At 40.5% G+C, this 21,609-nt stretch overlaps 1 long non-coding RNA gene across 8 annotated transcripts in view; it reads right to left on the reverse strand.

Annotated features, from left to right (window-relative positions):
* LOC147249742 (uncharacterized) overlaps positions 1 to 21,609 on the reverse strand; it is a 50,993-nt gene that overhangs the window by 24,386 nt on the left and 4,998 nt on the right. For 7 of the 8 annotated variants that reach the window (XR_015119351.1, XR_015119349.1, XR_015119354.1 and 4 more), the window contains one exon: positions 18,889 to 19,003. This is a non-coding gene — a long non-coding RNA (uncharacterized LOC147249742). Of the gene's footprint in view, positions 1 to 10,560; positions 10,993 to 11,197; positions 11,264 to 18,888; positions 19,004 to 21,609 lie in introns of those variants that run through there. The other variant, XR_015119353.1, reaches the window with a different exon arrangement.

A 21,609-nucleotide genomic window follows, 5' to 3' on the forward strand; every position in this document is an offset into this window, starting at 1 on the left:
ATACATCTTCATCAATATCATTATTACCTGTATCGTGAAAATAATACTAAAAAAGATTTGAAACTAAAATTATGCCATAATAACACAAGCAGCTCACCCAACCTGAGCCAAAGCGAGTCAGTGGAAACGCGCCCCTAGACTCTTCTTTTGATTTTAGACCATCCCTAACACTGCTATAACCGAACAGTTCGAACTGCAAATCTATGAGTGTACTGCAAGGTCATTTGATCTGTATGACACATCAAATACTTCAACATGTAATTGCTATGAGAAAGTTATTTGAATATTTACTTATTCTATAAAACAGCAAGGGCTGCATGGTGGTGCAGTTGTTAGCACTCTGGCCTCACAGCAAGAAGGTTCGGGGTTCGAGTCCCGGCTCGGGCACAGGATCTTTCTGTGTGGAGTCTGCATGTTCTCCCTGTGCCTGCGTGGGTTCTCTCTGGTACTCCGGCTTCTTCCCACCGTCCAAAGACATGCAATTGGGGATGAGGCTGATTGACATTCTAAATTGACCATAGGTATGAATGTGAATGTGAATGGTTGTTTGTCTCTCTATGTTGGCCCTGTGATGGACTGGCGACTTGTCCAGGGTGAACCGCGCCCCTGGCCCGTTGATGCTGGGATAGGCTCCAGCCCCCCTGCGACCCTTAATGTAGGAATAAGCGGAAGACAATGGATGGATAAAACAGCAAGATAAATGTACTACCAATACATGTGACATTTGTCTGGAATGTATATTCATCAATCTAATAACATCATTGTTCTGATATTGATTGTTTGTTGATGGGCAGATGATAGTTCTATAAACTAAGACAGCAGAACTGAGAAAAAAGCAAAAAAAATTAAACAATTATTTTAGATGTAAGCTGAGCTTTTTTTCTCCTTAATAGAGTTAAGTTTCTGCACAGCATCACATAACAGGTTGGTTCAGTTCCAGTCTGTCGAACAAATACCCTGATTGCACACGAACGACACATAGAACCATGTCACATGTAGATAGGCATTAGCATTAGCTGTTCACATAGCTGGAAATAAAGTTGTGAATCTGAAGCCGTGCTTAAACTTCATATAACATCTCATGCGTCAGAATAATAGTTTATACATGTAAGGAGTCACTTTTGATTCCACTTCATTGGAATACAAACAATGGGAGGGGATTTGGGTCAAAGCAGAGCTGATATTTTCACTCTGTTGTGGTAAAGTGATGTCTGATAATATTATACATCGTCTCGGCAGCAGACTGTCTCCCACTGTTAAGACTGTAGTCTACACAGCAAATCTGCTAAACCCCCCAGTGGGATTGTACCTGCTATCCAGACAACGTACGGTTTTCTCAAATCCTCTCACACATCGACTGGGTCTGATGCAACCTACTGAAATCAACTCTCTTCCCACTTCACCCGAGGACCCCAACAGGTCAGGATGCAAGAAACAGGAGAGGCAGCTACATTTTTGACGAACGAGGTAGAGCATGAATAAAATATTTACGCGTGGGTTCAGATAAAGAACTGCTTTGCTGAGAGACATAAAATTTTTAAAATACTGAGGAATCACTACATCCTCACCCTGGTGAACTATTCAGACGTGTCAGTTGTTGCAGTCTGTACACTGGAGAAACAATAAAGAACCCAATTGAATAAAATAGAAAGGAGGAAGACACAAGGAGGGTGAAAAAATAAAACATAAGCAACAGCAACCTCCTTGTGATTATTAACAACAGCTAACTCAGGATTTGAAGAGAGAATATATTCCTGAGATGAAATAATAATAATAATAAAAACAGGTATGGGGTAAACTTAAAGGAATATGCCAATTTTGGGGGGGGAAATATGCTTATTTGTTATCCTTTTCAGAGCCAAACAAGACGATACATACCCTTCTACCTACTAGCTGCTAGTTAGCTGAGCACAATGAATAGTAGTGGTTGGGCAGATTAGCATACCTCCATCAAACATCATGACAAGCTCTTTTCTCCAAAACAGTACTTAACTGATGCAACAGCCCCTTAAAATATCAGACAACCACACAAAATACTTGTTGAAAGTGGAAGAGCGGATTTGTAAGAGATAATGATTACTTCTGGACAAATCAAGTTCCTGAGTCTCATCTATTTCATGACTCTTGATGGAGGTATGCTGACATGCCCATCTTCTACCGTTCATGACGTTAAGCTAATTATCGGTCTGCCAGACACTATTGGTCTCAGCTCCCTAAGGAACACACAGAACAGGATGGTGAACAAGTGCGGATCATCATATGACACACTGTTATGATAAAAACATCGAATAAGAGAGCAGAGAGGAGATAAACTATGAAATTAATATGGCAAAGGATAATCACACTTCTGTGAGCTGAGTCATTCTGGGTAGGTCTGGGAAGTCTAACAGAAAAGGTCACGACCTGCATCTATGTGGGGAGAACAAGTCGCAAATGAATTACAATGATCCAAAACATGTGTCAAGTCTGGTCACATTTCTGCGCTGTATTCTCAAGTTTGATAGCTTTAAAAATCTGTTTAAACATGGCTGCATGAAATCAAATTTAGAGAAATGGTGGAATAAAACAAAGAGAAGGAGAGTATGTTAAATGTCATCCCCGATTCAGAAACTAAAGCAGCAACATCCTGGTTGCATGATACTGTTGCTACTGGACCTCCAGAGCACCTCATCTCTCTGGAAATGTATTGATTTTAAGAAACTTCCACTTCCACATTACATATATAATCAATACACAGATCCCATAATCACAAGCGCGACTGAGAGCACCTTAGTATTAACAGCTTAGTATTAACATATAATCAGAAGAGACTCCCTGGGGTATTTTAATGGAGCTGTCCTTACACGCTGTTACACTGAGATATTCGGATGTCATTGCTTTCCAGCTTCTCATTTTTATAGAGCTGTAAATACTTGACAACACAACACTTCTACTGCCTACTTAGCACAAGAAGGTTTTAATACCCTGCAAAGAAAGAATCAACTGAGCAGTGGGTCTATTTTTTGATAGATGTCTATTCAATCAGACATCTTTTTTACAACCAATGGAGTTGTCCCCTGTTGGATATTAGGAATATTGCAGATTTCACACATACCCGCATGTTTTTTTTTCACCTTGTTCCCACTACAGTTTGTCGTGATACCAACTATTTTATATGATACAAACGGTACATGGTAATATATTCTCTGTTTTAATATTCACAAGCAGAGATGGAAAAATCTTGTTATTTAGCGTCCTTGTAGCCGGTTAGCTTCTTTTTGCTAGCACACTATCCAGGGTCTATCCAAATCATGTTGAAAGTATATTTTCAGCGTACTAAGTTGAAACAATTGGGGAGAAAGGACAGAAGGAGCATCACAAACACATGGGAGGTCACGGAGGTTTCCCTCAGAAATGATTGCACTTCCAGTGTGTTGTACTCTATCATATGGACGAAAATGAGGCATCGAAAGCCAAATGTTATTCTTTCATGGTTGACACATGGAACAATGCCGAAGTTGCCTGTTATTGTTGTTTTAGTAAAAAGAACAACATTTTCTCTTCATATGAATAAACTGACAATAGCCTCTTGAAATGAGCTCCTCTGTTGAAAATGATATTTCATGAGATGTCTTTGCAGTTAAGGTCTGGTTAGGTTTAGGCATGAAAAAAAAACACTTAGTTGAGGTGGGAAATCATTATAAATCTAATGTTTCAAACAGGACATGAGAATGCTCTCACTGCTCTGCAGAGCCATTGTTTGTTGAACCTACCACCTAAACCTGCTCTCTGGATATTCTTGTCCATGCATCATGTGACATCATTGAGCAACAAAGCCTGTGTGTCCCACAACATCCTAATTGATTTCTATTGGCAATGTGTCTGTGGTGTCGCCATTTTCTTTTCACACATTACTGTGCTGCCTTGAAGTGGTGTGCAGGGTGACAGCTTGAAGATGGCAGGTCGTACATGAGACCATGAAGAAGAAGGAGAAAATATTGACCATCTGTTGGTTGAGGAACTTCATAGGGTTACTTCCCTAAACTTTGGTGCCTGTGGTTAGAGGTGTCACAGTGCTGGTGCGTGAACATGTCTCTGTATAACACAAACTGTCACAACAGTCCACCGGGAAAGCACCAAGAGCAGCATAGTATACTGGTTTGTCTCAGTCTACAGTACCTTCAACTGGAGCTGCAACAACATGGCCTCAGGCAATGTTCTGCTAAATACCATGGTTATATAACAAGCACACACACACACACACACACACACACACACACACACACACACACACACACACACACACACACACACACACACACACACACAGGGAAAGTGTTCACCCCAATAGAGATACGACACATGAACACAAAAATGAATCGATTCACGTGACTTCACACATTCACGTGTGTTCCGAGAGATAAACGCAGGCACAAACATATTAACAATTCTTCCCAGCAATGCTTTTTGTGCCAGCTAAATTTTAAATTGGCATTATATGAATTTAAGGCAACTTTACTCGCCTCATGTTGCTGTAACTAACATAATAATTCCCTTAGATTAGCATTGCGGCCTGCAGCTGTCTCACTCATTTTGAGAGACAGAACTGGCAGTTCCTTGTTCTGCCTGTGTCAATTTTGTTTTCTGTTTATGTACTCAACATCATGCCAAAAGCTAATTATTGTAGCCACTGAGGAAGTGCATTAGTTCCTCACAAACTCTTTATCCATTCAACGTCTGACTTCTTGTCTGCTGGTGCTATACAATGCTTTCATTGCGAACTACTGAGGATTAAAGAGAAGTATGTTTGTGGATGTGTTGGTTTGATGTTCTTCCTCTACGCAGATATTTGCAGCTAAACAGTTTGACTTCACACAATCACTTGGATGGTTTGGAAGAATCTTTTTATGTCAAGAATGACACTGAAATGTTTACAGTTAAATTGAAATTATATTTTATGAAAGGACTCCAAATGTTGAGATTAAACTTGAAATACCAGAATAAAGTGAACTCATCTGGTGCATTTAAAAGACCAATGCCATTCAAAAATGCATGGCCGGCATCCTTTTGACTTTGAATTCAACATTTTGACTTCCTCTAATGACAAAACGATTCCTGTTCTAATATTTTTCTTTAGCCTCCTTGATTTTCTCGAAATGCCAGTTAATTCAATCAAAAGTCAAATTCCTGATCTGTGATTTGAAAAATAATAACGGAAATGTGGTGTAGCAGCCTGTCTGGGCATCTGCTTTGTGTCTGCCCACAACATAAATCTCTCAGAAAAAAAAGAGCCATTATTCAGAGAGTTTTCACCATTTTTTTTTTTTGCTCCAGCTGGCTCAAGTTGAGGTTGTTATGTTGTGCAGAAATAAACATCAGACACAAGTCAGAGTTTCAGGTTATTATGGATATTATGATGTTTCACTCCCAAAACTATTTAAAGTTTGTTCGAATGAACATGCCAGTGAACATTCTACTGAGAACTTTCTGTCTGATACAACGACTTAATTTAAGGATATTTGTATGTGCAGGTGGACCAAGTAAGGTGTAGCATGTTGAAACTTTTAAGCCTGGTGTGGCAACACATGTCCGATCATCCAGAAATCTTGTGATGAGCTTTTTATCGATCAGACGAGTTCCTGTAGTTTTGACAAATGTGTCCATTGGAGCACTGCTGTGCACAGGGACAAGACTTGAATGAAAAAAACACAAAAACACAAAAATACCAAGACCCTCTACTATTGATCTTCTGTTAATGTGAAGCTTTTTGTATCTGAATGTGGCAAACCAGCTCCAGGTGGTCAATGGACTATGTTGAGACTCGTTTACCTCAGTGGTACTCACAGTACTTTGCAATGTTCCCTCATTCACACACACACACACACACACACACACACACACACACACACACACACACACACACACTGAAGGCTGCTACTTATCAGGAGCAATTCTGGGTGTAATATCTTGCTCAGAGACACTTCAACATGGTCATCAAGGATCAAACCTGCAGCTCTTTGGTTACTAGATGTCCATTCTGGCTCAATGTCAGTGTCAACAATTTTTAAAGAGTATGTTATCAGTTCATTGTATTCCAATTAAAAGAGCACATGTGAAAACCTGTTCATGATTGTACTGATCCCCAAATCTGACGGTAGATTCAGGTAAACACAGACAATGTGGAAGTAAAATATAGTTCTTTAAAAAAATATATGTTTACAGGATTTCCCACAATGGTAAGCATGACGAAGGCAATCCTTAAAAATCACCCTGATACTGGGAATCTGCACATTTAACAGAATATTTCCATGACTTTAGGGTAACTTTTTATCATCAGCCTTTGAAACGTCACCTGAAATAAAAAGGTTTCCACAAAATTGATTTAGCCATGTGGATTGTATTACCAATGAATGTTGGAAAGATAAGATATACAAAATGCGACAGATTTAACTGTATCTTTCTTTAGTTTGATGTCTATCCTTCTTCTATCCGTCTTCAACGTTTATCTTGTGTGGGGTCACAGAGGTCGCAGTAGAAGGGGATCCGGGACTTTTCTTCCCTGACCATGTTATAGTTCTAATGTCAACTGGGTCACATTTGTTCCATTCCCTTCTCGTACAGTATTGTGGGCTATGATAATAGTATTATTCCTGAATACCCACGCCTACTTCCGGCCAGCTCTCTGTGAAACACACTGACATCTCTGCACATCCTTAGTTTGTAGTCCTGGCTCGCTTCTCTGGTAGATTTCTTTGTGGATGATTGTGGCGTGAAAAATGAATGACTTCTAAAGCAATTGTGCAAACCAACAAGACATAAAATAACATGAATAAACCCCTCTATGTTAGAAGGGAAAATTATACTCTGAACTAATGAACACCTGGTTTGGAAACAGATTTACTGGTGTGTTTATAATACTCCACTCATACATAGACAGTAAACAGTGAATCTCTGGGAATGTCCCGGTTTCTATTCTGGCCAGGAATTAGAGCAGCTCATTACTCAAAACACAGTCGGGGTTTACCTATCTTTAGACGCTGCTCTGCAGTTAGTGAGAAAATCGTTCATGAACCTATAAATATCCATAGCTGGTCTACTTAGTTCCAGAGAGGCAGGTGTGCTGTGCTCTCATCCTTATTGACGTATCCCAGTTTGTCACGGGACCACCTTTCTCTCCCCGGTGTGCAGCCTCCACGTGATATTTCCAAATGAGAGAAATGTTAGGCAGAAAAGGGCAACCATGCTATCCTCAAGGGACACACACAATAAAAGTGTGTGTGTGCGCGTGCGTGTGCACTGACACAGACATCACATGTCAGGTGAGGGCGATGCTTCAATATCCCTCCAAAAAGAGAGGAAAGAATCATGGCCAGCAGCTGAAAGTATAAGAAGATCATGTCTGGCATTTCCCTGAAAATTAGAAAAATTTATTCTCAACATCGCCACAGTGCGTTCAGTTTCCCTACATCAAGGACAAACAATGTGAGCACTGATCTAATCAGAACTGTGATTTCATTAATTAAAAATGTTTCTTTCACACTGAGCCATTAACAAACAAACACAGAGACAAAGAAATACTTAAAAAAAAAGCAAAGGGGCAGAAAAAACAAATTATTCTTTACATGTTAGAAAAACACTGTTTACTTCCTTTCTACAATGCAACAGAGGAGGACTGAGACCATGATGAGCGACTCCTGGAATATTATTCCCACAGTGCCTCTAAAATATTAGTAAACCACCACCTGCTGATGGGAAAGTTAGCTCACACTTCCAGTTTGAAGAGGATGGCTTCCATCTCAGCCACGTTACAAAATACAGAGCTGGGAAAGAACCTCCTCCATTTAAAACTTACTGTTAATAATGACAGCTAATATAACAGTAATAGCCTGGTGGCCACAGACTGAGTGGGAGAGACCCCAGGGTGCAGAGGGAAAACAACAACTGAGGGAGGAAACATCTGCTGAGAGGGTCACAGCACATAGTGGAACTTCCGCACATGTTGAAAGATGACTCACATAATCTTTTTAAGGAGCCAACATCCCACGAATCCGTAAAATATTACATAATTCATAACTCATAACTCCGATTTTGCTTTTTTTTTTGCTTTTGTTTTGACCTTTAAGCCCAGTTCAGATCAATGAATTGTGTGAGACTGAATACAACTCGCAAAAATTCCTGGACGCCCTGATTGTTAGTTGACCTTGAACCTTGATCGGCTGGTTGTTTCCATAGCAACAATGCACTGGCACACGCCTTTTCTGTGTTGAAACATTGAATGATGTAGTGGACTTCTGTTTGTGTGCTGTTTACTGCCAAGATAGAAATGGCTGGCAGTGACTGTGACTTGCTCATGGTTTGCGTGCTTCATCAACGAAGGAGAGGTAGTTTGCTTAAAAAAAAAAAAAAAAGACTCCAGGTAATGTCCTCAGGTGTCTTACAACTAATCAGTTCACACTGCGGAAATTTCCTCTGAAACGTCTGAGTGATTGATGTGAACTGGCCTTTGGAGGCAGTTCTTCTGATGGCTGGTAGATTCCGTATCAGTCAGACCCCCGATTGGGGGATCAATTAAAAACAAAACACAAAAGTCATGTCGTATCAGGCGGGTGACACGGGACACGTTCTGCGTATCACATTTAGATATCTAAATTGTCTGGGAATGTTTAAAACTGTTGGAATTGGAAGAATGTCGTTTCAGATTTTCAAGACTGGAAGTGAGAATGATGTTACAGGAATGATGTCGAAAATAGAACACACCCATTTTCAAACTTTGCGAATTTTAAAAGCATTACAATTTGACTGAATTAAACTTAATTTAAAAACTATAAAATATGAATAAACTGAAGTCTTTTGACCTGTTGACAAGCTTAAAGGAGCCAACGGGACGCAGTTTCAGGGTTTTCTCTACCATCGTTAAACAACTGTGAAAGTTGGACAAATACTTTGATATATATTTGATATTTTACTTGTCTGTGTAACTAAACATAAGCTGAACTTGAAAGCTGTCAACATTTTGCTTGGAATAAAAACCTGCTGTACAGAAACAGTCCAGCTTTTCTGGAAATGTGGTCATGAGTTACTAACAATCTCAGCTGACTGAATTGGCTTCCAGGAGGAGGTTTGTTGATTTTTTCCTATATTCACACAACTTAATTCAAACGTCAAATGTGTTCTGTCGTGAATAAAAGCTTGAATTACTACAGCCCCATGTATCATCAACATTATTGTCTGTATGCTGTATGAATAAACTCAACTCACTGATAAAAGTTTTGCTGTAAGGCAAAAGAAATGAATGAAACTGGAAACTGGTTCAGATATATAACAGCAGAACAGCTATTAAGCACTGAGGTATCACGAATGTCCATTCCTATTATACACTACTAAGCTCTTTTGAACGGCGCGACACATCCCGGGTCCCAGCCAGACGACAGGCGTCAGCAGTGAGGTCATCCTTGGGTCAGATACTACATCTGCGAAATTAATGAACAGTCGCCCCAATTACCAGCACTGTTCATTTCTGACTCAGGTTCATCAACCTCAGCAGCAGTGAGAAGAACATTTACATCGTACCTGATTTATTGTAGAAGTGTATCATCCAACCATTGATCAGTCAGATCGACAAGGGTTTGCATCAATAGGTAACATGATCACTTTTAATCACTACCAGACAACTCAGCCAACTTATTACCGCAAATGCCATTTTACATATTCATCTTTTTTTTGGTTCACAGATGTTTATCTGCACATCTTTTGTTCTGTTTAGGTTAAGCGTCAACAAAACCTGATCTGTGTTACCATGGTAACTGCTTTCCATCACACATGTATAGGTTAGTGATGAATATAAAAAAAAAATCACTCATCAGCACACACTTCACTTCAGCTCAGCTATCATTTTTCCATCAGGTTGATGAATGTCACGGTGAATGTGGGTCGACATTTGTAGTTGATGCATCTTCTGCGAATTGTTTTTTTTTTAATTCTCTTGAGTGAAATGACTAATGAGGTGCCTTCTCCCAACCCACAACTCTCACTAACGTCATTTCTGGACCAAGTGCATATGAACGAGATATTGTTTGTGCCATCTCAGGCACCGTTTGTCCAGTTCCAACCAAAATACATTGTTTATTGTAAAAAATTTAAATATATATGATAAAGCACGCAATCACTGGCTTTTTGCATTGCCAGAGCCAAAAAGGAAATGCGGTGTTGAGTTTTATGTAATTATTTGGGTTATTTTCAGCCACAAACCATCTTTTTTGTTTGCCTGTTTGATCATTCTGAAGCGACGGTAAGATTGATTGAAATGGAGTCAGAATAATTCTGTACAGTTTTAAAGCTTAAATCACACAATCCATGGCCCCGCCCCCAAACAGGGATTACTCCAGTCGAGATCAATTAGGTTGGCAGAAAAAAATCTATCCGACTATTCAACTATTTACAGTTTCACAAACTGAAAATTTAGAAAGCAAGAGGAAGCAGAGGGGAGCTCGGTTTACGTGGGAGTTAATCAAAAGTAAATCCTGTCACAAAGACAGCAAGGCATGCAGACAAGACTCATTTCTCTAAGTTTATAAAGTTTATAGTTGTTCAAGTTTATATGCATAATTTATCTATGACAGTTGTAAACTGTGGGACAGAGAGGAAGTGGTCAGAAATTTCTTTGGTTTAAATTGAAAAGGCATTCTTTTCTAGTGGGAGGGAAGTCACACACTGTGCTGTAGGAGATGAAAATGAAAAATAAATCTCCATTGACTTGTACCGTTGTTAAAAAAAAACAGAAAAAGGTGGCTATTTTGTAAAGTATATACAGTGGAAGTTTGAAAAATATGAGAAAATTTCTTTATCAAATCTGGATAGAATGATGTGAGTAACACAGTGTAATGTCACAGTTAAACCTACAAAAACACTAATACTAATAATAAAGTCCGGGTTTTGAGCTCTGTCTGCTGCTCACGTGTCGAAGTGTCCTCGAGCGAGACCTCTGCACCTCTCCTGGTGCTACTGATGGACAGGCTGCTCCGCCGGCATGCGAATGAGATACTTGCAGTCATTTACTAATGCAAACATACAACTGAATAGAAAAATCTTTTTCATATGATTGCTTTATCTGAAAGAATACAAACGGTGGATAACAAAAGTACAATTGTATGTGCACTCCACCACCTCAGTCCAGCCATTCACCCACTGCAACAATCTTCCAGCACTGTGACCTACATACCTTCCCCTTTCAGACAAGCAGCGCACGTGAGTCGCATGTCACACCTACGTCCTCGGTGCTTTCACTCTTCAGTCACCGAGGAGAAAAAAATACATAGTTTGACACATGAAAAGCCTTGCGACCTTTGTTTACATACATCAATCATTATTGGTGGGTGATGACAAATCAGGTCAAACTGGTGGTAAAATGGGAAAGAGGAGGAGGGTGAAGGTGTTGATGAATGAAAGGTTTTATAATAGAGAGGTAAATAGAAAGAAAAACCCAGCTACTGTCCCTGAAATAACACTGTAATTTAAAAACTAACAAGAAATGAGCTTTTTTTTTTAATTCTATGTCTATTTTCTGGTAGTTTTGCTATCTAACTGATCATTTCAAATGACCAACCTTTGTAGATACGCTTGTGAACAAAAGTAATGTGTGTAAATCAAAGCCTTTTTATGCTAACTTACCTGTTTTGTCATATTTAGTAAATGGGATGAAATATTAGGAAAAGCCTCCAAAATCACCATTGAGATGAAGGGAATTGTCTCGGTTATCTGAATAATTTCACTAACATTCAAATCAAGGGCAACTAGAATTGGCTGTAAAATTTCAGCTCTCATGAAGTGAGCTTCTTCAGTTCTAAATGATTGAAGAGGAGTCCTGGGTATTTAGCCTGCGGGGTCAATATGACTGGATGCACCTGGTTCATTAGTGCTCTTGGCTAGAGCACAGAGTCTAGGTGGAATCACCTGAGGCCGAATATGAATGGCTGTGTAACTTTGGCCTCTTCTCCTCGTGCCACCTCTGGCTTAGTTGGGCATCCCTACACAAACAGTTGGGACGGTTCCGGAGAGATGGGGCACTTTTCCCATGGGGAGTGGAACTGTGGGGAGTAGCGTGATCCTCCCACAAGAGAAAGACTCCTAAATGTGAGGTGAAAGGAAGCAGCTGGGAGGGGAGGGATCATGGGCCACATCGGTGTGACGCCAGAGGAACTTGGCTGCTGTGTGAATATAGTCTATTGGCAGTGTACGATTAGAAAGGGGGGGGGGGGGTAAACAAAATAAAAAAACGGTTAGCACCGTCTGCCTCAACTGTCATTGTCCACATCAATTGAGTTTTTACTTGTGATCAAAAGCCTATAACACTTGAAATCTTTCACTCAAAGTCTTCTAAATGTGTTTTACCCTACGGTGTTATTGACAAGTGTGAACAGTAGCTTCATCTGTTCTGAACCTAAACACTGTTCCTCATGGTTTGGGTCGAAATTATAGCAAGAATGAGTCAAAGTGACAAGAGCTTGATTTGCCACAGAAAACTAGACTGTGACTCTGACATGGAAACAGGAGTCTTCCTCTGAAATGTCACGTGAGGTGAGTTGCAGCGGAAGGACGAGAGTGTAAATGTGAGCAAGAGTTTGGTGACATGCAAAGAGCAGAGAAGAGAAAGCACGGATGAGCCTGCAGCTTCGTGCTAACCATCATGTTAGCAGAGACCATTTTGACCAGGATGTGCAGCGACACAAATAGAGGAAATCTTGCACCAGCGCACTTTTTCCTGAAGATAACCAACAGCTGGTGTTGGGCTCTGTATCTGATGGAGTTACACATTTATATTATGGTCACTTCCCGGCAGTATCACAGCTGTGCCGAGCTAAATGCTTGTGGAAATGATGAGGTTGGTAAAACCCTCATGAGGTATTTCCGAACGCGATTGTTCAGGTGGTCATTTCCACCTGATGGAAATGCCTGCATGTGAAGCAGAATGACATGAGTGATAAGTTGTTGTTTTTTTTTTCAGCTTGTAAAGGTCAGGGTGATAGTGATATCTGAAATCCTGGTAGTAGTCAGCTTCATTTACCCTGACCAGATACAGTCACTCAGTACCAGTAAGCTAAAACAATGGATTATGTAAAAGACAGATAATTGGGAAACTCAAAACAATTAGGTGACTAACTGAGAAACAGATCATGACTTTAATTCCCGGTCTAACCAGTCCCGATTAGATCCAAACAAATGTGTATCACCTGAGGGAGAATAATTCACTTATTACGGTGAAATCCTACAACAGACATTTTAAGGCCGCTTGCATTTGAAAATGGAAATTTTGCATTTATTACAAAACAAACATATTGTAAAAATAGAAAGTAATGATGTTTGTAAAAAATTACATTTGTAATTGTATGGAAAATGACGCAAAAGAACAGTGCAGTCTTACTGTGCGTTCACACCGAACGCAAATTTGCGCTAACAGTTTCCATTCAAAGTCTACGCAAACGCGCGAATGACGCAAATTTTCAGTCTGGCGGCGCGAATGAGGCGAATTCGCTAGGCGAAATATTTGCCACTTGCGCAAGTTGAAAATATTGAACTTCGGCGAAAAATTTGCGTCAAGACAGCCAATCAGCGTTGAGGATGTCCCGACGTCACGGCTGACTGTGAATGACAAGATGGCGGACAAGTTGATTGTGACTATGTGTGGAAACCTGGTGCTACAGTATATGACACTACGTGTCAAAATTACAAGAACCAGTTGAATAAATGGGTGTCCATTCGTTACATTCTGTCACCGATCCTAGCTAGCAGGTCATTAAACTGGCCAGTCGTCATCCAAAAATACCGCTTGAAGCGGCAGTTACACAAACGGAGCCCCTGGAGGAGCTCGGTTCACCGAGCGGGGAAATTCACCGAGCTGAGCTCGGCTCTAGATGGCGTTGATAACCCAGATACGACGCTGTTTAGTTTTCCGACGTATTTCTACCTTCCACGGCAGGTACAACGCAACAGTTCTGTGAATATTCATGGTGAAATGGCGGAAAGAAACGTTGCCGCAAATACTATCTTCCTGGGCAGGTGAGCGAATTTGCGTATTCACGCGAATGACACAAATGGACACTAAAATGATCCGGCCTCAAATTCGCGTGAATAACGGGAAGCGAAATTCGCATTTGGAGTGAACACACAGTTAGTATTGATATTCATAGACTGTAAAAAGTGGACAGAGCTGGAGAGACATCACCCATTTTGCTTTGTGAACCCTGAGAAGTTCATGGACCCAAATTTGGTTGAGTAGCATATCAAGCATAAGTGAGGAGGGGTGAGGTGAGGGGCTGCGGACTCGATCCTACAAACTGACCCTTTAGTGGCATGACGTATGTTTCAGAACAATATGAAACAGAATATTTGTGCCTTGTACTGTTCCTGTGTTTCTTTTCATTTAACAGAACAAAACAGTAATTCAGTGAGTCCGGCGCTCGATTTAAACACACTTTCACGAAGGGTTGCATTATCACTTAAACATTTAATGAACAGATGGAGGAAGCTGTATTGAATCAGGCTTCCATACAGCAGCTCTCAAAAGGCTTATATTGACCAGGCCGTTGTGATCTGGAGGCCAGTGGCGGTGATCAGTTCCTGCAGGCTTCTAGAAGCGGACAAGGTCACCTTGCACATAAAAAAGATAAATAACCTGCACTAAAGAGGCCAGAGACAGTTTCCTCACTCGGCAACATTCATCCTCTCAGTATTTGGCCTTTGGCAGATTTAGACCTTGTTCCTGTTCAAGGACTTTACTCCTGTTATGAAAGAGGACACAGATCGGCATCCGTTTTCATCACACACAATGAAACACACAGTATGCACAAAACCAAAGTGCACATGTGCATCTAATGAAGTGCATCATTGCCGGCAGAATTTATCTCAAACACTGTTGCCATATGTACACTCTGAGAAAGTGTATTTGCATGGACCTATTTTTTCCTTAGTCTAATTACTCTGTGAGTCAATTCAGGAGTAGTTTTTAGCCATGATAAAAAAAAACCTCAGTGTCCCTCAATCTCCTTTATGACAGTATTGCATTTTCTCTATCAAATCCACTAATTAAGTACTCAATGCAGCACATCAAATCTTTACCCTGACATCTCCCTCCGACAGCATGTGGTGACGTGACATTCCATCACCGTAGGAAACCGTATCAGCAGGCCTTTAGAGGCTGCACATCACCACGGAGCGATGCTGAGCTGATGGCATTTTCACGTGGCAGGTAGTCTACTAATGACAATCACGATATGGTGGGAGTAAATGAGACAGCGGTGGAGGAAGCAGGCTGGAAGCAGATTAGACTGACAGCAATGTCATCCGCCTGGCGCTCTGCTCTCTAGTAAGAGTATAATCAACAGATTTTTTCACTGCTCTGATCTATAATGTTGACTTAAAAAAAAAAAGTCTAGGGATCAAGAAATAAATCACAAAGCTACCAATCGACATTAAATTGGAATTGAAAATCGAAGTGAATAACATTGCTCGTCTCATTTCAAAGGTCAGTCATTGAAATGAATGTTTTGGTTTGACTCAGGACAAAATTGTGCTGGACAGATGACCAGGGCCAAAACAACAAGTCTTAAGATGTCTTCTTGGTGTGAGGAGGTGAGCAGGGTCATGGGTACCCGAGGATGATTGATACATGAATGGGAATCAAAGATAGCTTGTCTGGTCCGATCCCACAGAAGAGCTTCTGTCTCATAAATTGATCAAAAACAAGGATCTGCTGCCATTCACCAAACTCAGAGGTCTTGTGGAGTCCATGAGGTGGACCTACATGGTATTAGGCAGGTGGATGCAATGTCCTAGCTGACTGATGTATGTTTAACTGATACCTCGAGACTCCTGCAGAGCTAGAACAAGAAATGGCCTCACCATGAGAGATATTACCCCAATCAAAGAAGCCACTGTTAAGGCTCTATATTGTCTTTGCAACTGAAAGCAGACGTAGTTGATAAAATGAGGTTTATTGATCTCATCAGCTCATTGAAGGCTTGTACCGTTTGTCACAAGCAGGTCAGGAGTATAGACTTGAGAAGGCACGGTCCTACAGTACTTCAAGCTTGATTTAATGCATACTTCTGCATTGAACTGACAGACTACGCCGTCATGTACTGGGAGACTACCATGTGGCTTGATGTGCACCTCCTTAGAAGTCTAATAGGCTGCAGCAGCGCACGTTGCAACAACTGTGACTGGTCCTCTGTGTAGTGTCACATTCCTTGCCACGTATCTCCACAGGCTCACTTCCACATCATCTCAGAGAGAGAACTTGGAGCTGTTTTCTGGATTCTTACTTCAGTAATTGAAACTGCTCAACACAAATCAGCATCAATTACTCTGAACAAATAGACAAGACGTGTGCATGTCGACGTACAACTTGAGAATAATGGTGTAGAAGATCCATCGGCAGCTCCCGTTTTTGTGGTGTAAATGCAGAGTGCTTCAGTCCCACCAGAACACGAGTATTGTTGCCAACATGTAGCTCTGCCAATCATAAATCCTCTTTATGGGAAAACATATTTACTTTACAGTGATGGATGCCCTCTGGTTGCTTCAATAATTGTGACCTCAGCAAATGATACCATGTGATGATGGTGAAATATAGCGGAAAGGTTAAGGTGGTGGTGGAGAGGTCAACAAAACACTCGACCTAGCGACAGGAGACCGTATAGAATACAAATACACAGAATAAATACAAATTGATGTCACATATGATCTTGAAATTAGATTTGTGCTTGTTTCATTAAAAAAGAAGAAAAATAAGATTAAAAAAAATGACAACATTGCAGCCTCGCTCTCCCATGAAACCTCTGGCACTTAGACATGTAGGGCAAACCCTTTCAACTCCATTTAGCACCTGTTATTTTCAAAGTTTCCAACTTTGACAAGCCTCATGGTTCACAAGATATGGTCATGCACACCCACGGCTGTTTGATCTAGCATCTGCTTATAGAGAGCTATCACCTTCCTCTAAAATCTCATGGCCACTTGGGATGGATAATAACATGAAAGCGAGCTGGCAGTGCAGGCAGTAAGAAGTTCTATCAGTCAGAGCCAGGCTACCTGTCCCCCCACCTAGGAGAGCAACAACCGCAGGACCAACCTCATTAGGGTGGAAATGACTCTGGTGGATTGCTACAGGATCCTGATATAAGAAACCTAGCCGTTTGAAGCGTGGTCATTTGGAAAGACGATTTCACACATAGGTAATTCTGCTGCAAGGAAATTTAGCTCCTAGATGATAATAGTGCTATTTGGCGTCCTGCCATATGATGTAGATAGCCTCTGAATGTGGGGATAGCTGGGTGAAGTAGAATTAAAGTTTTCTAGAAGGTGCCAACTTGGCAGTATTTTTAATAAGTTTGAAAATGACAGCAGTTAAATTTAGTCCATGCAGCTCGTGGGGTGTATTATCACAATGGAGCAGACCCCCAAAACACAAATATGACCGCTTTTGGGTTAGGCGGTGTTTTTTTTTTTTTAATTTTTAATTTTGGCGGAATGGCATCATTTTATAGTACCTTCTAGCAATGGAACTATCAATGACATCCTGGTCTTACTGTTAATGTGGCTTTATAAATGATGACCAATAATGTCCTTGGCGACTTTTCTTTTCTTTCTTCTTACATCTAATTGCATTTATTCTTCACTGATGATAAAGTCTAGACTTTTTTTTACCAACATTATTGCCTTTTTTTTTGTGGGTAACTGTAATTTCTCTACCACAGCAGAATACAATGATTGAAAGAAGGAAAGAGAGATTCTACAGCAAAACCAAGACATGCACACATGCGATGATAAACATTTTCAGGCTGAAACATCAGACTGAGAAGATCCTCCCATTAGAAAAGAAACGATGTACAGAAAAGATAATGGGCTCCTGGGTCAAAACCTTAGGTCTGGTACTGTACTTGATCAAAACAGAATATAAAGTGGCTTCTGCATACTTGATACATATTTTCAGGTAGACTGAAGCGAGTTGTATTCCAGCGTGATCAACAAAGGTTTTTGCCTCAAGGACAAGCTAACATGTACGTCATGTACTGTCATTTCAATGACACATGTATATCACCAACACATTAATTTGACAATGTTTTTGATTGTAGCTGCGGCTCCATGTCATCAGACATGAAAGGACTAAATGCTGGAATGAAACAGATGCAGGGATTTCCATAATTTGGCTGGAGACGAAGCTACTGTAATGCTCCAAATACATTGAAGAGACACACGAATACAATGACACTCAAATATCTTAAAATGCTCAGTAAAGTGAGCATATAATGGTTTTTAATTTTCATTTTAGAAACTAAAATCTGAAACTATCACTTGCTGAATTATATTTATTTACACGCTCACTGGTAAGGAGTGACCTTGAATCATCTAATCTCAGCTGATTTTATCTTTTTCTTTTTGCTTCAGGGCCACTTGGACATTTTTGCAATGTTTCTGTGGGAAAATGTCAGCTGCCATGGAAAACACACTTTTCACACTACATTCCGACCTCACTGATGAAGAGGGAAAGGTGACGCCACCTGGGAGATCTAGATCTGTTGGATCACCTGACACACATGGCATGTTCCGTCAACTTCCAGGAGCCGACCCTCAGACGAGGACAAAACTTCCATTTACTTGCACAGCTCTGTGTAAACACATCCTTTTGATGATGTAACGCGGACTGGGAGTACATTGTCAAAACCTGCCTTGTGCTTTCTTCCTGCATCTGTTTTTTGTTCGGTTTGCAGACCGAAATGTCATGCTATTCAAAATAAATCGAACAAAAAAATCTGTCTTTTAAATAAAGCTAACTTATTTTCTTTAATAATCATGGGAATTTTATATCATGTACTGTGTTCAACAAAAAGTGCAGCAGCAGTTGAGAATACTTACAAGTGTTGCTGGTCGCTGCATCTTCAGAGTTGTTAAGCCACTTCTGCTCTGTTGGCAGCGTCATCCTTCTCAAGTCGCGCAGCCCACGAGATGATGCTCCTTCTATAATGAGCTCCTTCAAAGAGAGAATGAATGGAGTTCATCGTGGGACCTTTGACTGCAGACACCGTCACATCCCTCAAAATGTAGATTCAGATCTATACCAGTAATAAATGCATGTTTGGCAGGAATATAAATGTTTTGTGAGGACTGAAGACAATAGGTCAGCTGGTTGCTGGCATGTGGACTTGACTTTTAGAACTGCTTCATCTAGAAATTCCCCTTTTCCAATTTTTAAATTGCATGTAATTCTCATCTTGCTTGACTTTAGGGTGAGTACAACCAGACAGCAATCAGAGAGAACATCCCTTTGCCAAAAAGGCTAAACACCCACCCCCCCCCCCCCCCCCACACACACACACACACTATTGATAGCTTTATCCTGACAATGGGTTTCATCATCCTTCACAATGTGATCTAGATCGCCTCCAAAACCAATCACTTATTCCTTGGAATAGTGCCTTTCCACTAAAGTCATCCTGCTGACAGACAGACAGACAAGAGCACTACCTTGTTGGTGGAGGTTTTAGAGTATTTCAAGTACTATAAAATATGCTGGTCTGCAATTATCAGGTTTATGAAGCTCTCGAGGCTCTGCCAAGACTTCACTTTTCAACGGATGTACGTAAAAACAAATATGAGATCGATTTGCTGAAAATCGTTTGTCCTTATAACATTTAACACGTCCAAAAATACATCTTAAATTCCCCTCAGTTGTTGAGTTAATCCTCCCAATATTCCGGTGTGAATGAGATAATATTTGTGAAACCAACAGTAATTTGTCCAAACTACCTCACAGCAGGTATTAAGATCCTGCTTCGGTTACAAACTTACATTTAGATTAATAATCAACACTGACTTTACATAGTCACCTGCTTTTTTTTTTTTTTTTTTTTTTTTTACACAAAAGACAATTTAGATGTACCGCTGAGTACAAAGAGGATCCTGAAACATTATTATGTAACACACATTACCCTTGTGTGACCTGGAGTAGCTTTTTAATGATGGATGCTGAAGGGGACTCTGGTTATATCTGCATATTTCCCCGGCAACAACGTGCAAGACAAACACCCCGTCGGATTGTTCACATTGCAGCGTTTTCCTCAGGTTTGAGTGATGTTATTTGGACTAAAAGAAAAGAAAGCTCACTGATAAAATTAGAACCACGATAAAAGTATGACATAAACATTTACATTTTTTTGGAGCAGTATTTTTAGATATTAGGTAATCTTATATTTTGAACCCTGTAATTACACACAGGGCAGTTTCTCAGAGTGTGTTTTTACTCTTTTAGGAATGCCTAATACAGACCAGATTGAACCAGGGGATTTATATGCAAAGCGGCAGACAGGACGTTCAAGAGTAATATCATAAAATATCCTCCAAAGCTACAGCTGTGTGTTTGAAATGTGGAAACTTTCTCCTCGTTTGATTTCAAGCATACAATTCTTTGCTTTATAAATTACATTCATATTTAAGTGACACGTGAAGACAAGAAGCTGCTCTACGCAGGTCTGCGAGATTTATTAAGATATCACATAGCAGCAGCTTCTTTGAAATTTTAACCTGAAATCTTATTCATCAGTGACGGATCTTAGAGTAAGCTGATTTATAAAAAGTAAGTGGCCAGATCTGCGGTGGTTTTCAGGATCTGAATCATTTCTGCTGCTTTAATTTTCTAAGATAAGTCATCAACTTCTTATCTAAAAGCTGATGAGCACAGTTAAATCAGCTGTAAATGGGACCAAAGACTGCGGTGCTGATTCAGAACTGTTAAACCCAGTAGGAGCAGCACAGGTATAACTGGACCAGTTCAGTGTCAGCATCCCAGTATGGTGCGCACCATCTCACCTTCATGATGACAGAACATACTGGGAGAAGGTCAAACACACTGTAAATCTTTGTAAAAAAAAACAAAACAAAAAAAACACAACAACTGTGCTTGTCCTATTGGGACATGTCAAAATAGCTGCAAGGGAAAAATAAATAGCGGTCGGTCTGATGCGTCTGCCATGTGTGCATCAGCTGGTTTGCTCCTGTTACCTGGTCGATCAGGATCACCTGAACTGACAACAAGTCACACCAGAAGCAGAAAGTGTGTGTTACTGGCACTTGGCCTGGACTGGACAGTTGATTTACAGTGATTTATAGCTCTTGTGACATTTTGATGCATCACAGCAGGAAAAGACTTTTTTTCCCCCTCACTTTCAGGCTGCCGCTGAGCTGTACTGAAACCCTGACACTGGCAGTTCAAGATGCCGGCTGACTGCAGTGTTTGTGCCCTTATTTGGAGATTTATGGGGGTGTATGCATAATACATGCAAGCACTGGAACTCCAGTAGGTTGTGTTGCTGGACAGAACCTTTGGTGAGCCACCACTGGACTGATTCATGGCAGTATGTTGCTATTCTGTCACCTATGTGAGGTTGTATTGAACATTTCCATCAGAGGACATCAGGCATTTTCTGATAATTTATTGACCGAAACTGCCTCCACAATAGGGGGTTAAGGACACTTTTCATCCGCTACCTTCTTGTCTAAGCCTGGTTGGTGATAATTTCCTTTAATTTACTTTAACATCCCCATTAATCCTCCCCACAAGAGAGGCTTGCGTTTGGGTCG

The sequence above is a fragment of the Aulostomus chinensis genome, chromosome 14, assembly GCF_037954235.1.
Source record: "Aulostomus chinensis isolate RoL2024-O1b breed Wild chromosome 14, RoL_Achi_v1.0, whole genome shotgun sequence".
NCBI lineage: Eukaryota > Metazoa > Chordata > Actinopteri > Syngnathiformes > Aulostomidae > Aulostomus > Aulostomus chinensis.